Source organism: Melanostigma gelatinosum (genome assembly GCF_949748355.1).
Source record: "Melanostigma gelatinosum genome assembly, chromosome: 15".
NCBI classification, from domain to species: domain Eukaryota; kingdom Metazoa; phylum Chordata; class Actinopteri; order Perciformes; family Zoarcidae; genus Melanostigma; species Melanostigma gelatinosum.
This window is the reverse complement of record NC_136648.1, coordinates 23476539-23493225: the sequence shown is the minus strand read 5'-3', so window position 1 is coordinate 23493225 and position 16687 is coordinate 23476539.

The following is a 16687-nucleotide window of genomic DNA, read 5'->3' as shown; positions in this document are numbered from 1 at the left end:
TCCAGCTCATGCTTTGGTTGGGTGAGCTGAGTTGTGGTTGGGTTGCCTCTTTGCGTGTCTGTCAGAGGAACCTTTAGGATGCTACAGTTTAGCGCTTATGGTAGTTCAGTTCGGTGCTTTCCGTTAGCTGGTAATTATGAAAATTCTCTTCTGGGTGTTCGCCACTCGTTTATGCAGCTCATTGCATGAACTGGCCCTCCCAAGAAACCCTGCTACTCAATCATGTGCTTTACCTTATTACTGTGTAATCTCTCTGGCCTTCCTTCCTTATCCACTCTCACTCTTACACGCTTCGCCACATGTTGGAGTTGCAGAGTGGAGATTGGTTGGATGGCTGGGGGGGGATGCACTACAACCGGTGAGTATGACATTTTGGAAATGTTTGTATTTAAGTGTCAGTATTCCTGGTGGGAACACTGTTTTCATGGAGGGGGGTGTGACGACCACTCCCTCCCAGTGGGGTCTGTGTCCTGGTTGCTGCCTTCTGTCTTTCAGGATGTTGATCAGCAGCTAATGAGCCACACCTGAGCCTGATGGGGTGATGGATATATAAATCCACAGCTCAACAAGGATCCGGCGCTCCTTCCTGCCTCCTGTTTGGAGGACCTGGCTGTTGGTTTGTTTGTTTAGTTTAGTTACTGGTTCCTTAAATAAATGTGTATTTATTAATTTTAACTCTTCTTGTCTCCCTCATGTTATGGCCTTTTGAGCCGGGTCGTAACTTCACAAGAGGGTGGTGGACCCTGTCACACCCCAGCCACATGCCGGGTCGAAGTCTGTCATGCCAGAGCAGTGGGAAGATAGTTTTAGCCAAATGGTGGGTGCCTGCCAATCTAAATATTACCCCCTATCATGGGTCTATTGGAGGCCAACTGCAGAGCAGGATCCACACAACCCAGTTGGCAAAAAAAATGTTTGGCAAAACTTAATGATAGAATATATTTCAATGGAAAATCTAACCTCCTCCAACATATACAACAGAACACCACTACCTCTGGTCATCCTTCACTATGTTTTTACAAACGTGACACCACCCATCCTATTAATCAAAATGATATTGTGAGGATTTGTGTCTAACTCTGCTGTATTTCCCTCAGTAGTGTCCTCCTAGGAGTCCCGCCCACTGCCGCGCCTCTCTCCGTAGGCACAGCTGTGCCTCATCTCCTGTGATCGCTTCCAGCTGACATAAATACTCCTGTCACTCTCATCCCAGTTGTCAGTCCGTCAGTTTACCTATCTGGTATTCCGACCCGTGAGTAGTCCCGCTGTTCACTCTCTGAAGATCCACTACTAATGATCCATTTCGTTTTTTCGACTTGCCTGCCGTCCAGTGTCGAGCCTCGGGTTTTCACCTGTACGAAGAAGTCTTCCAGTTCGTTCCTCGGAGATAAACTGATTAGTCTTGGCGTTCCTGTGTCGAGCCTCGGGTGTCACACAGACGATCCAGCCTGCCTGCCAGCCGCGGACGCGGACCGGCCACTTTCCGGCTTGGATCCGAGCGGAGCGCGAGGACGCGCCTCCGTAGTGACGTTTGACAGTTTTCCTGTCGGCTTCGTCTGCCGCTCAGCAGGATTAGCCCCGTTCCGGCTTGGAACCGTGCGGCGGCGTGGAGACGCCTCCTATTGACTTTGTCAGTTTCCTGTCTTTTCCCTTGACTGAGAAAAATAAATTATCTTATTTTTGAAATAGAACTCTGCTGTCTGAGTCTGCATTCGGGTCCATGAACACACCACATCATAACAGATATAAGTAAATACATTTGTTTGTTTATTATTAAAAAAATGATAATTTAATCAAAATAAAAAAATGGTTGAGAGGTTGTCAGTGCAGGATAGGAATTTATGTTTTTTTAATTTTTTTTAATTGTAATTATATGTAATAGCAACATCACAATAATAATATGACATTGTCAGAGATAAATAAAGACATGTTCAATTCAATTCAATTCAATTTATTTTTGTATAGCCCAAAATCACAAATTACAAATTTTCCGCAGAGGGCTTTACAATATGTACACGTTTGACATCTTCTTGTCCCGGGACCCTCACATCAGAACAGGAAAAACTCCCCAAAAACCCCTTTAACGGGGAGGAAAGAGGAAGAAACCTGTGGGAGAGCAATAGAGGAGGGATCCCTCTCCCAGGATGGACAGACGTGCAATGATGTCATGTGTAGAACAGGATAGTGGATTACAACACATTCAATGTAATTACAGCACATTCAATGTATGACAGAACCACGACAGGAGGCAAGACCTGATCCAGGTAAACCCGGATACACAGGAACCTGTGAGGCGAGAAAGCACAGAGACTCTGGTGAAGAAGCAGGTCAATAATGTGCATTAATGGTATCGGTAGTATGAAATAGTAATGTGAGTAATAATAAAAGTGATATTAGCAGTTGGAGTCAGCAGGGCCATGGTAGGAGGAAGGACCAGGGTCCAGATGAAACCATGCTCCATGGAAACCTGTGAGGAGAGGAAGCACAAGGACTCCGGGGAAGAGACAAAATGAGTACTGTGCATTAATGGTATCGGTAATAGGATTAATAATCAGTACTGTGCATTAATGGTATCGGTAATAGGATTAATAATGTTAACAATGAAGATCGTAGTAGGTGTCAGCAGGGCCATGGCTGGTTGAAGAACCAGTGTCCAGATAAAACTGCGGTCATCCTGTGAGGCGAGAAAGCACAAATACTCCGGGGAAGAAGTAAAGTTAGTAATGAGCATTAATGGGACATCAATGCATACAGACAGAGGTGAAGAAGAGGAGGAGAGAGGTGCTCAGTGTAGGAAGTCCCCCTGTAGTTTTTGCCTATACCAGTTTGTCCATGGGCCGGTCCAAGGCAAGCCAGAGCCAGCCCTAACTATAAGCACTGTCAAAGAGGAAAGTCTTAAGCCTACTCTTAAATGTGGTGAGTGTGTCTGCCCCCCGGACTGAAACGGGAAGCTGGTTCCACAGAAGAGGAGCTTGATAACTGAAGGCTCTGGCTCCCATCCTACTTTTTAAGACTCTAGGAACCACAAGTAACTCTGAATCACTGGATCGCAGCTCTCTAGTAGGGCAGTATGGTACTATAAGCTCTTTAAGATATGATGGAGCCTGACCAGTTCGGGCTTTGTAGGTAAGTAAAAGGATTTTAAATTCTATTCTAGATTTTACAGGGAGCCAGTGCAGAGAAGCTAATACAGGAGTAATATGATCTCTCCTCTTAGTTCTTGTTAGTACACGAGCTGCAGCATTCTGGATCAACTGGAGAGATTTAAGAGACTTATTAGAGCAGCCTGAAAATAAGGAATTGCAGTAATCTAGTCTAGAGGTAACAAATGCATGAACTAATTTCTCTGCATCGCTTTGAGATAGGATGTGCCTGATTTTTTAAATATTACGTAGGTGAAAAAAGGCAGTCCTAGAAATAAGTTTTATCTGAGAGTTGAAAGACAAATCCTGATCAAAGGTAACTTCAAGATTCTTGACGGTGCTGCTGGATGCCAGCGCAATGCCATCTAGAGAAACTATATCATTCGATAACTGATTTCGGAGGTGTTCTGGGCCGAGTAGAATAACTTCAGTTTTGTCTGAGTTTAACATCAGGAAGTTGCAGGTCATCCAGGTTTTTATGTCCTTAAGACACGCTTGCAGTTTAGCAAGCTGGTTGGTTTCGTCTGGTTTGATCGATATATATAATTGAGTATCATCTGCATAACAATGAAAGGTTATAGAGTGTTTTCTGATAATATTGCCTAAAGGAAGCATATATAAGGTGAACAAGATTGGTCCAAGCACAGAACCTTGTGGAACTCCATAACTGACGTTGGTCCTCATTGAGGCTTCATCATTTACATATGTTGGCCTCGTATGTTTCAGCAAACCAAAGCAGTAATGCGTTCTACTCTACTGAACGCTGGCATCGCAAGCATTCCTTCTGAAATGTAGAGGAATAGAAGGTAGGATCAAAATTGTATTCCAAGTACAGTTCTTGAGAAAATCTAGTCTGGAGCCCAGTAATTAAGGTTAAAAAAAAAAAAAAACACCCAGCTTTTGTGTTATTTGAAAGGAATAGGGTCAAAGTCATAAAAGTAGTGTTTCCAAACGTTACACAATTTATATGAGGCAAGGTTTTTTTATTTGTCATTGTACAACAGGGTTGCGCAACAAAATTCAGATTCTAGTCTCATTTTGCTACATAGGAGAAAAACAAAATTATATATGGAGGGTGTAGAATGTATCTTGTTCCAGATGTTTTTTAAGGGGGATCTGGACACATCATTTCTCAAATTTATTGTTTTAAAGTCTTTGTTTCTGCTTTGATGGGACATTTGAAATGACGACTATTTCTATGCTTGCTTATACTGTGGAAAATAGGTAGTTGGGCTACTTCTGTGCAATACAGTGGTCCAGTAATAATGTAACTTGAACGGACACAAATTGCAACAACTTTTTTTCTTACGGTATCTGTCGAGTTATGTTCCAAAACGTGCAGTTTTCCCTCTTGAAAAGAGTTTATGCGTCTACCAAAGGATATTAACTGGATTTCACTCAATGACAAACAACTTTTCCTCTTCCTCTTATTTTGGTAGGTTCAGCAGATTAGTTTGTCCAATAAGCCATTAAGGAGAAAAACCCTGAGAAAAGATATATAGAAATTAATGTAAACAGGCAAAGCATTCATTATGGTTTAAGTGATAAAGCATCCGTGCCATATTCTATAATCTATACAATGTTTGAATACATTTAATGCACATAAAGCTAATGCCCACTGCTGCCATAACAATGTGTTTGTACTTCATTTTAACACAATTATAAGACCAAAAGTGAGCCAGGATGTACTCGTAACACAATCAACAAAGAATCACCACCACTGTTTACCGTGCTTCTCCTCAACCACAATCATAGGATTTGCAAACAAAAACAAATTTACTGGACAATCGATCATAAACAAACAATATTGAAAAATAAAGTGGCGTAAAAGATTCATCAAATTTGAGGATGTGACAGGAAACAAACTTGGATGAGTATGGATGCATGGAAAAACTTGTAGCCCAGTGCTATGACTGTGCTGCTGTCATGGCCTCGGGGGTTGAATGGAGTCCAAGCCAAAGGAACAGATCCCACAGGCTCTCTTCATACACTGTAATGCACATGCCCTCAATTTGGTTTTATCTAAAGATGTAGCAAAAATTAGAGAATGCAAAATGTTAATCTCACACCTTTCTGGCCTGGCTGCGTTGTTTTCTAGATTGCCGAAATGCAGCTGCTAGATGAAATATGTCCGGCATGCCAACTGGACGGAGACTCGCTCACACTACAATAAGTTGCACAATGACATTCTGGACAATACTTTAAATCAAATGCGATAGGGTTTATTAAAGATCCCAAAAAACTTTCATTCCTTTCCCTTCTGGACCCCCAACAGTTCACCAGCTTTAAGATTACATTCCCTGAAACTGCCTTCTAAAGCCAGACAACAGGCTACGAGTCACACTTTGACTTGCCACGGCTGAAAACCGTGGTAGTAGTCTGTAATGTATTCTGTCAGATTTTCAGGGAAAGAACACATCTGACCTCTTTCTCCAATGTAAACGACTCCGTGACAGCATGCATCAGCTATATGCACTAACATGTTTAGTTTTAACGATCCCCGTCACCAGTGCATCCGTGGAAAGGTCCTTTTCCGCACTCAAACATATGTGAGAAACACAGGACAATCCTGACTCTCTAGATTAGCTTCCATAGCAATTGAAAAGCAAGTTCTCATGGATCTGAAAACCAGGGATCAGCTTTATGACTGAGTTATTGAAAAATTCATCCAAAAGGACAGGAGGATGGATTTTGCCTTCAAGTGAACGTTATCAGTGAGTAAAACATTTCAGTTTTATTGCAAAACTGGTTGCATTTTGTTTCCACACACTTGTTGAATGATTGTTGTTCATAAATTGCCTCTGTGACGTCCGATAGCGCACACGTGTGTGTGTGCATGACTACAACAATGTCATTTTCAAAAATGGAGCAGTACAATTCATTTTGTTTACAGCAGAAAAGTGGCCAGGGACACCCGTATTTTTTGTGTCATTTTTGTATTTGTGGGGGGGTCTAGAAGGTCTTACTCTGATAGGCACGATTCACCACTAAGTTTTGGTGCCTAAACCTAAACAAACTGCATCCGTTTCAAGGGCGTATCATGTAGTAGGTGTGTTCTGTCGTAATGTGCACCTGCAGGTATGCCTACTTGGCTAGGACATATGAGTAGAGTTGGGTACCGAAACTCAGGGCCAATATGGTACCGGTTCCTATACGTCCGGTATCTACCGGACCGAAACGCAACGCAGATTTCGGTGCTTCCTTTCGGTGCCTGAGCCGATTGAAATACTTTTTTGACACTACTCTGATGACTCCGTCCTGGCAGCAGGACTCTGTCCTCTGCTCCTGTAATAGGAAAAAATGTTTTTATTCTGCTCTCTGCTTAGTTCTCTTTAGACTGACAGCGCCTGCTGTATCATAAACCTCTACCTTAAGATAAGCATCCACACAGCTGTATCATAACCCTCCACCTTAACATAAACATCCACATAGATCAAAGAGCACAGGAGAAGACAATTGCAGGCCATATATAACCTCGACATAGAACCAGGCCTACTTTTATTGTTGCAGGGAATACACCAGACATTGCCTGTTTCAGCTGGTTTCTCTTGTCTGTGGGTATAAAGGTAGCATGCATGAAGATGATTTTAGGGTACTCCTCACAAGACTCTGCGATACGTGTCTGTTGAGAACTGCTCTCTCTTTTGCTTGCAAGCAAATAAATTTACTTTTACAACTTTGATCCTTCATCAAGACTCTGTTTCATTTGACATTGATTTGAAAACACTTTACACTTTTCTCCCGAATAGTTTAACAAATATTCCACAACACTCCTCACTCATAGTTCAGACACCGTTTAGGCACCGGTATCGTTTTAAAAGTATCGTTTTAGCACCGGTATCGGAAAAAACCCAAACGATACCCATCCCTACATGACACGGCGCTGCAGCGGCAGTGTGTTTTCAGCTTCAGGTACTGGGCTCAGGGTCATTATTTTTCCAAATTGGTTGGCATCCTACATTTTATCTGGAGATAAATGTGTTTGCACATGTTAAATAACACTTATATAATATAATATAACATGTTCATTTATTGAGATGCCCCTATGGACCTTGTTATAGGAGGTAAAGATCAGGAGAAGTAAACATGAAGTGTAATTATGAATACTGATGTTAAATTAAGCTATGGTGAGTTTTCACTGTTAATTTAACATCTCTATTACATGTTGATGCCTCCATGACCAAGTTAAGCAGATGAGACTGAGGACAATATGTAGAATAAAATATGTTCACTTTGTCTAATATGTAGCTTGACAGAGTTCTCCATGTGTGTCCTGGTGTTCTCATGTTTCCTTACCTCCTCATCCCTCACTCCCTACCCTGGTGTTCTCATGTTTCCTTACCACCTCATCCCTCACTCCCTACCCTGGTGTTCTCATGTTTCCTTACCTCCTCATCCCTCACTCCCGTAACTGTCCGTGCTGGATCCGTCCCCGTTGTTTTAAAAAGCTAAATGAGTTATTAGCATAACGTCATCCAGCTAGCCAAACCTGTCTGGTGTACAGCTAGTACAGAAGCTTCGCATGTACTGCTTCCCTTTCCCGCGAGTCTGCTGTCTGATTGTGAGGTCAGGCTGATCTGATATCAGCTCTTTGGCTGCAGAATCTCCTCAAAGTTCTCCTCTCAAACGGGTCTTGGAGGAGGAGTGCTCGCGCTGGTGCTCGCCTGTAGAGACTTCTCCTGACGAGAACGCGCAGCGAGGGGGGCCTGATCGTTCTGGCCCCAAGCTGAATCTATTTGAGGGCGCTGATTGGCTAAATTGTATGTCACTCATTTATATCTTGAATCAGCAATTGGCTAAACTGCTTCATAGACCCGCCTCTTTTGGGCCAAAACGATCAGGCCCCCCAAGCTGCGCGTTCTCAGAGTGTCGTGCACACAGACAGAGAGCACGAGCAGAGAGCACACAGGCAGAGAGGACGAGCAGGAAAAGCATATCTTTTGCGCAGATATCATATTTTACACACATTACTGGGTACATTCCATAGTTCAAAAACACAAATATTGACAATTTGTATAATTTGTGATTATTATAATTTTTTTTATTTTTATTTTTTATTTTTTGTGTGGCTCATGGTGGGGCCATGCCCCATGGCCCTCTATTGACCAGCCGCCACTGGAATGTAGTATAAAAACACCTGTCTGGGCGGTCCCGTCTCTGGTTCATCAGTATTCCTGCTACAATTACAACATGAAGACAAAATAACACTCCAAGCAACTCAGAGAAAAGAGCATTGAAAAGTATAAGTCAGGAGATGGCTGCAAAAAGATTTCCAACTCACTGGACATCCCACAGAGTTCAGTTCAGTCCATCATCAAGAAATGGAAGGAGTATGGCACTTGTTTAAATCTCCTAGAGCTGGCCGTCCTCACAAACTGAGTGACCGGGCAAGAAAAGGACTGATGAGGGAGAACACCAAGACACCTAGGACCACTCTGAAGGAGTTCAAAGCTTCAGTGGCTCAGATGGGAGAGACTGTTGCCCGGGTTCTCCACCAGTCGAAGCTGTATGGGAAAGTGTCAAAGAGAAAGCCGCTGTTGAAAAAAGCTCATGTGAAATCTCGCCTGGAATTCGCCCAAAGGCATGTGGGAGACTCCAAGGTCAACTGGAAGAAGACTCCAAGGTCAACTGGAAGAAGGTTCTTTGGTCTGATGAGACAAACGTTGAGCTTTTTGGCCATCAGACAAGACGCTATGTTTGGCGTATAATCTGACTCAGTCTGCAAGAGAACTACGACTTGAGAGAAGATTTATTTGCCAGCAAGACAACAACCCCAAGCATACAGCAAAAGCAATACAGAAATGGTTCAAAGACAATAAGGTGAATGTTCTGGAATGGAAGTCAAAGCACAGATCGCAATCCAATCGACAATTTGTGGCTGGACTTGAAAAGAGCTGTTCACGCCCGATCCCCGAGCAACCTGACAGAGCTTGAGCTGTTTTGCAAGGAAGAATGGAGAAAAATTGAGAGATATCCACACAGACTCAGTGCTGTGATTGCAGCCAAAGGTGCATCTACTAAATACTGACCTGAAGGGGGTGAATACTTATGCAATCATTTACTTTACGTGTATATTTTTAATAAATTAACATTATTTTGTAAAAATCAGTTTTCACTTTGATATTAAAGAGTTTTATTGCAAATTCTTGTCAAAAAAGCCAAATTATACTGACCATGATTTCATGTATAAAAGCAACAAAAGGGTGAAACATCCAAGTGGGTGAATGTGTTTTATAGGCATTGTACATCTGCAACACATTAATTTAACAGAATACACACAAGTAGTTATAGTCAGATCTATCATTTCTCTTCATTTCCATTTTCAAAACCACGGAAGACTGAGATATGGAGATAGAAGGCTAAAAGAAAAATGTAAGAAGCTGTTAAATACTGTTTACCCAATAGGGAAATTAAAACTTATTGAGCATGATTTTAATACATTTACAAGGTTTTCACCTTTAAAAAAAATGTAATATGTTACATCAGTAATGTGTGTTTTTGTGTATTTTATTGTTTGAAGTACAAAATGAAATAATGTAATACTTTTTGTTCTTTTATTTATTGTCTATGTTTTCATTCTGCACTACCAGTATTTTATGTTCATATTTGTATATATTGTGCTTGCTGTGTTCATTTTTAGGAATGGCTCTTAACCACCTTGATGAGTTTTAAGTTTTAGGAACATATTTTATTCATATGTATATATATATATTCTGTATTCAGATTATGTATCATTCCCCTTCACAGATAATGAGAATTGTCTACCTTGTCAAAATATTTAAAAATATTTTAATTATTTTATTTCATTTCTATTTTATTAACCCAGTGGGGGCACTCCTCTATCTGGTGACTTCCTTGAGGCTCCATGGCTCACACACACATGTACTTATATCTTGTTTTCAGTTCTTTTCCAGTTTCAGTCAGCATGAGATGTGTCATCACAATGTCACTGTGAAATAACATTCTCCACAGAGTAATGAATACCAAAGATACACGTGTCTAAGCAGCTGGCCTTGACTTGACAATGGTGTGTTTGTTATCAGCAACACACGTAACCTGTGACTCAATAATTCAGCTTGGTGCATAACTGCATCCTTCTTGTCTACTCTGGAGTCAGCTGTCTGGACTGCAGAGGTTACTTCAGGCTAATGGGGTTATTGAAGGTTACATAATAACCATTAGTTCCGCTCTAATAGACTGTTGCTGGCTAACGCTCAAGTAGTGAGGGGGCACTCAGTGACATGTACTCAAGTTAACAGATTTTGAAAATTCTAAAGGTCAGAGTAGTTTTAATGAAGCGTGCTTTTTACTTTACTTGAGAGGATTTTTAGAGAAAAAAAACATTTATTTTACTCCCTTGAATTTGGATACATAAATTCCGTTACTTCTATTTATTATTTTCTACCTTCATGATCCGTTAAGAGGCAGGTGGTCAACTCGTTCCCTCCAGTGTTGCTGTCATTCCTACCACAGCCACGCCGTGAAATGTCTCTCTGTTCAAAGCAGTATGGATGAAGCTGCAGCAAGAGAGGATGAAAGCGGTAGACTACGACTGGCCTTTCCCAAGCTTTTTAGACAAAACATGTGAATGACCCCTAATGGCTTTCAAATAGCGCTAGTCCGAAGTCAGTAGGATACATCAGAGAACAGTGCTCACAGTAAGTGTCTATTGTGCTAATGCTAATAACTTTAATAACATACACACAGTATATCATGCTTCAAAACTACTACAACTGTTGCTTTTTGTCGTAATGTCAATATTTGTTGTGATTTCCACAAAGAACAAGTACTTTCTAATAAAAAGGTAATGAAGCAAATCCAGGAAGGAATGGCGATGAAGGGAAGAGCTGGCGTGGGGTGGCAGGGAATGAATGCTGATCCTGGAGCACAGAAACATTGAGACATGGGGAAAAAACACAAGAGCAAGAAGTAACACATGGAGGATTCCACAGTTTGGCCATCAGCTGTTCACCGCAGGACAGTGGACAACAATTTGGCAAAGAATGGAAGGAGAGCATGGGTATATTCACTGCAGAGCTGATTAGATGATTGGTGAGCTGAGTGATGATTGCAGGCAGGAGTGTAAGCAGAGTGAAGCTGGAAACCAGGGAGGTGAAGGGAAGACAGGGGACCACACCCAAGCCAGCTGAGAAGAGACAAACACAGGAAGAGAGACTGACAGGAACACTAAGGATGGGAGGGAAAACACTAGGAAAGCTTGAGTTATGGTGTGACCATACTTCATGCTTTGTGTAGCCTGATGAAGAGACAGAAAAGTAGAAACCCAATCATGCACAAAAACTGCTTTTCTTTTATGTGGACATGACTAATGTTTCAACCACAGATGATCTTCCTGAGGTCAAAGTGAAGAAGTGAACACACGTACAGTATATTTAGCAGGGAATTGATGATGATACATGACATCATTATCTCCTTATTTGCCTGTCAGTCATCTGATCTTAGATATTTTCAGAAAGGTACTGCTTTGTCAACTTCTCTAATCTTATTTTCTTCATGTGATTGGAGAGACCTGGATGTGCTTTGTGACTGTGATGGGATGTGGGACAAAGGACATCTATACTGGAATGATCAAAGTTATGGACACTAACATGTTGACACTCTTTATTTACTATTTGTCAAGTCATGCATGTGCATATGCACACAACTTGCTGATTTATCTGCCAAATAATAATAATATAATATAGGAGGCAACAGCAAATAATATAATTTAAAATATAAAATGTTTTACTTATTTTTGTACTCTCACTCAAGTACTGTAGTTCATTTGATGACTACATTAACTTCTACTTGGAAACTTGTTTTTGCAAAATTAAAATGTATAGCTACTCTGGTCCCACAGCCAGAGGAACCATCTTGGACAGGCATCTGATTTCCTCAGGTGGGCCTTGTTTTTGTCAGCGTTCATTCACGATTAAATCTGAGAGAGCGTGAACCAAAATGCTTGGTTAGCTAGCATGGATTTCATATCAATACATTTTGATTGATTTACCAACTGAGCCAAGATGTCAACTGCCCCATGACTCTAAAATTCCAGGGCTCTTCAGAACATCAGACCTACCGTGTGAAATGTTATGAGCTAATTTAATTGAAACATAATTTATGAGTGCAGCACTAAAGCACAATATCCATTGACATGAGGAGGGCCCTTGTTAACTTCCAGGTACTGTCTTGAGTAGGGTTGGGTATCGTTTGGGTTTTTTCCGATACCGGTGCTAAAACGATACTTTTAAAACGATACCGGTGCCTAAACGGTGCCTGAACCGATACTTTTTTCTTCAAATTGAACAATATATTAACTGTTTAAAGTATACTATAAATATAAATAAATACAAAACACTTGGCTTCAAACTACAGCTTCAAACTTTTTAACTTCAAACTATGAACAATATATTAACTGTTTAAAGTATACTATAAATATAAATAAATACAAAACACTTGGCTTCAAACTACAGCTTCAAACTTTTTAACTTCAAACTATGAACAATATATTAACTGTTTAAAGTATACTATAAATATAAATAAATACAAAACACTTGGCTTCAAACTACAGCTTCAAACGTTTTAACTTCAAACTATGAACAATATATTAACTGTTAACAGTTTACAGTATACTTAAATAAATACAGAAAAAATAAATACAAAACACACACACACTCTGTACACACACTAAAACTATAAGCTATAAAGCAGCAACAAGCTAATGAGCAGAGTAACAGGAGTAAACTATCTGCAAATGCTCCTCTCAGAATTTAGGAGGTGCATTTGCATTGAGGGGGTTCGCAGCATTTCGATGCATTTATCCTCCACTACAGCCTGTATATGACCTCTGGGCGCTCAGTAGCACTGAGCTACTCATGAATGACTCTCAATGCAGTTATCAAACAACACACAACAGACTGCAATGCAGCTGAGTTCAGTGTTAAAATCTGAGGAATGTGTAACAGGCCGCAAGAAATGTCCCATACAAAATAAACTGAAAATAATTAATAACCATATAGTGACAGCTTAAAAACATATTTTATGATATACTATTATTATTTTCTTTTTCAATTTTTCTACCTTATGTGTTTGGTCAGCTTGAAGTTGTTGTAAAGCAAGGCCAAAATAAATCATGGAAATGAAGCATTGCTGCACTGACCTCTGTGGGTTAAAAGGTCGTCACATGTGTTTTGTTGTACATGTGACCACACCCATCTGTGAGTAACACCAACAAAGTATTGCACAATGTATAATTATGAATACTGCACTGAATAGGGTGTGAACAGAGCATGTGTTGTACCCCCTGCAAAGGGGGATAAATAATCACGAGAGTGATATGATGTTTTTCCTCAGCAAGAACTTTACTGCAATGAGGAAAAGATTGCGGTTTCCCCGAGATATGTGGTTGGAGACCGAAGCAATCGATCTCAGACTCAAGAGCAAGACCACTATGTAGATCACAGTTTAACACTACGGCCAAATCCCAATGTCCCCCCTAAACCCTCAAACCCTGAACCCTCAAGGACTGATGTAACCTGGTGAGTGGTTGAGTGTGAGAGACTGTGAGGGCTTGAGATGGTGTAAATAGGAACGGGACAGCACTTTGCTGCAACATATCAAGTTACCATGAAAACGACAAAATATATGATGTATAATTGTGGGTATTTATTTTATACTTTGTACTCCCTGATTTGAAAGTCTTCCAGGCTCTTTCCTCACAAGATGAGAGGTAACTCCTATTTACTCGTTTTTGTCAAAACAGCTTCAACGACAAAATCAAATATTTGATGAATAAATAAATAAATATCTTCAGATTTTGTTGAAGAAAATCATCATATAACTTGTGAATCCAACTGTTGTTACGATCTTAATTTCCATGATTGTAGTAAACACGAGTGTTCCTCTTTATGTCAAAGTATCCAGAATCATTTGAGACTAAAACCTCATATCACAAGCAACAGTTATATAACGTGTTATGTAACATACATTCTGGTTCCCAGCAACGTTCTTGGGAAATGATTATCAGGGCCAGACAGAAAATGTAATAAATCTCTCGTAAAGTGTACCAAAACATTTCCGTACATGGAGCTGTGTTCGGCCAAAAGGGCAAGTGATCAGAACAGCATAAAAACATGCCCTAATTAGGAGTCCAGATGTGTTCTGTTTTTCGATTCAACAGACTGGTTTGATTGGTGGAACGCAGCTAAAGGGGCGTGAATTTTGACTATAAAAGTGATCTTTGAACAGTAATATATTTGAATCTGTTTCGATGTGCCAAGTTCGTTTGGTGTTGACGAATATGCATTAAAACGATTCCCGCTGGTTGCAACTTCAGTTGACCGTCTCTTCTCGTCATTTTGCCACAACAATTTCATGTTTATTTTTTGTTCCATCTTTAACCCTTAATGTTTCTCAGTCAATTTAATATGAGAGGCTGAACACACGTGAGCCGTCCTCTTTGTTTACCTTTTTGTTTACGTCTCCAACTTGTCACACATGCACTGTTCTTGGATATATATATATATATGACCTGTTTACAGTTCATCAACTAAGCAGACACATTAAAAAAAATCTGGTGAAAAATACGTTTATGGTCAAACGTAATTGAGAATGCATTTTAGTTTCGGGGGAACGTAATTTTTAGGAGATAGGGCTCACTCTGACAGACACTTGTCAATCTGCTCTGTGTAGCACGCACTGTCAAGTTACGCACACGCCTTCCGTTGAGTCGCCAGCTCTGACGCGAGGTTTTGGAAGTTTCTCAAATCATGGCGCTGCAGCTTTAGCTTCTTTAGTAGAAATAAATTGGAAGGCTAACTAATTAGCTCGCCGGAGTTTTGCAGTAGCTTGACCGCGGTTGACCGCACATACGTGGTGACCCGTGTGTCAGAAAATCAAGTGGAAAATGCCATGAGGACATCTAATTTTTTTTGAATGGCATGCAATCTACCCGCACTACCTCGATCGTGATCGACGTATTGGGCACCACTGCTATAGACCATAACATCCTGATTAAGAGGCTACGTGATTGGGTGGGCATATCTGGCATAGCGTTAGACTGGTTTACATCTTACCTCAATGACAGAAGTTTCAATGTCTCTGGGTGATTTTGTGTCTGTTACCTCTCCACTGTCTTGTGGTGTACCGCAGGGCTCGGTTCTGGGGCCTCTGTTATTTTCCCTTTATCTGTTACCTTTGGGGCCGATTATAAAAAGTTATAATGTGTCCTATCACTTATATGCAGATGATATCCAACTCCATCTGTCATTCAAACCCAGCAAGGCATTCACATTAACTAGGCTCCTGGACTGTGTCAATGCCATCAGAAACTGGACGGCAGAAAACTGCTTACAACTCAACGACTCTAAGATGGAGGTCCTAGTTATTGCTCCAGAGGAGTTTGTCCCCATGATCAGGCAGATTATTAGTACACTCTCCTCTGCTGCCCAAGGCAACCTGCTCAATCTTGGGATTTTCTTTGATCGATCCATGTCGTTTGACCCCCATGTCAAGCAGCTGTCCAGGTCATGTTTCTTCCATCTAAGAAATATCAGTAAACTGAGATCTGTAGTATCAACACCTGAATTAGAGATGATCATACACACATTTATCTCCTCTCACATTGACTACTGTAACTCACTTTTTACATCACTCAGTGCATCTGCTCTTAACCGTCTGCAGGTCATCCAAAACGCTGCCGCCAGATTGCTCACCAGGACAAATCGACAGTCTCACATCACCCCCGTACTCCGATCTCTCCACTGGCTCCCTGTAGCATCTAGGATACACTTCAAAATTCTCACCATCACTTACAGCTCACTTCACAGTCAAACGCTCTAGGTCTTCTGTCAGTCCCACGCACACGATTTAAGACCCGTGGTGACCAAGCCTTTGAGGCAGTGGCCCCGAGGCTCTGGAATGCTCTGCCTGCAACTCTACGCCTCGCAGATACTGTGAATACTTTTAAGAACCAGCTCAAAACCCACCTTTTTAGGCTGGCGTTTGTGTAAAAAGTAAACCCATGTCCTAGACCTGCTCTTAAAATATGTTTTTCATTTTTATTTTATTTTTTATTTTTTATTTTATATTTTATATTTCTTATTTTTCTCTTTGTATATAATTTATTGACCCTAGGGTCACATTGTGTTTTTTATGCTTTTAAATGTCTGCTCTGTTAAGCACTTTGTGATATTATGTCTGTGAAAAGCGCTACATAAATAAAATTCATTCATTCATTCATACAATGGTGTTGTACCTCGCTTTCAGGTTCGTCACATTCTGCTCCCAAGAATAATTAGGGTCTCAGACTAACTCACTGTTTTTACTCATTGTCTAAATATTTCAGTGGTGGGCCGTCAGGGCCTGCAAGGCCTTCTCTGCTGGCCTAAACAGAATCACAAAGCTATATCTATTTTATAATTTAATAATTGTTCTTAAATACACTACATGTATTATAATTTATAAAATTATTTTTCCCATTATCTTATTTTCTCATTGCACAGCTACTGTCTTCCTCAGTTGCGCTGCTTCCAGTGCAGCTTGTT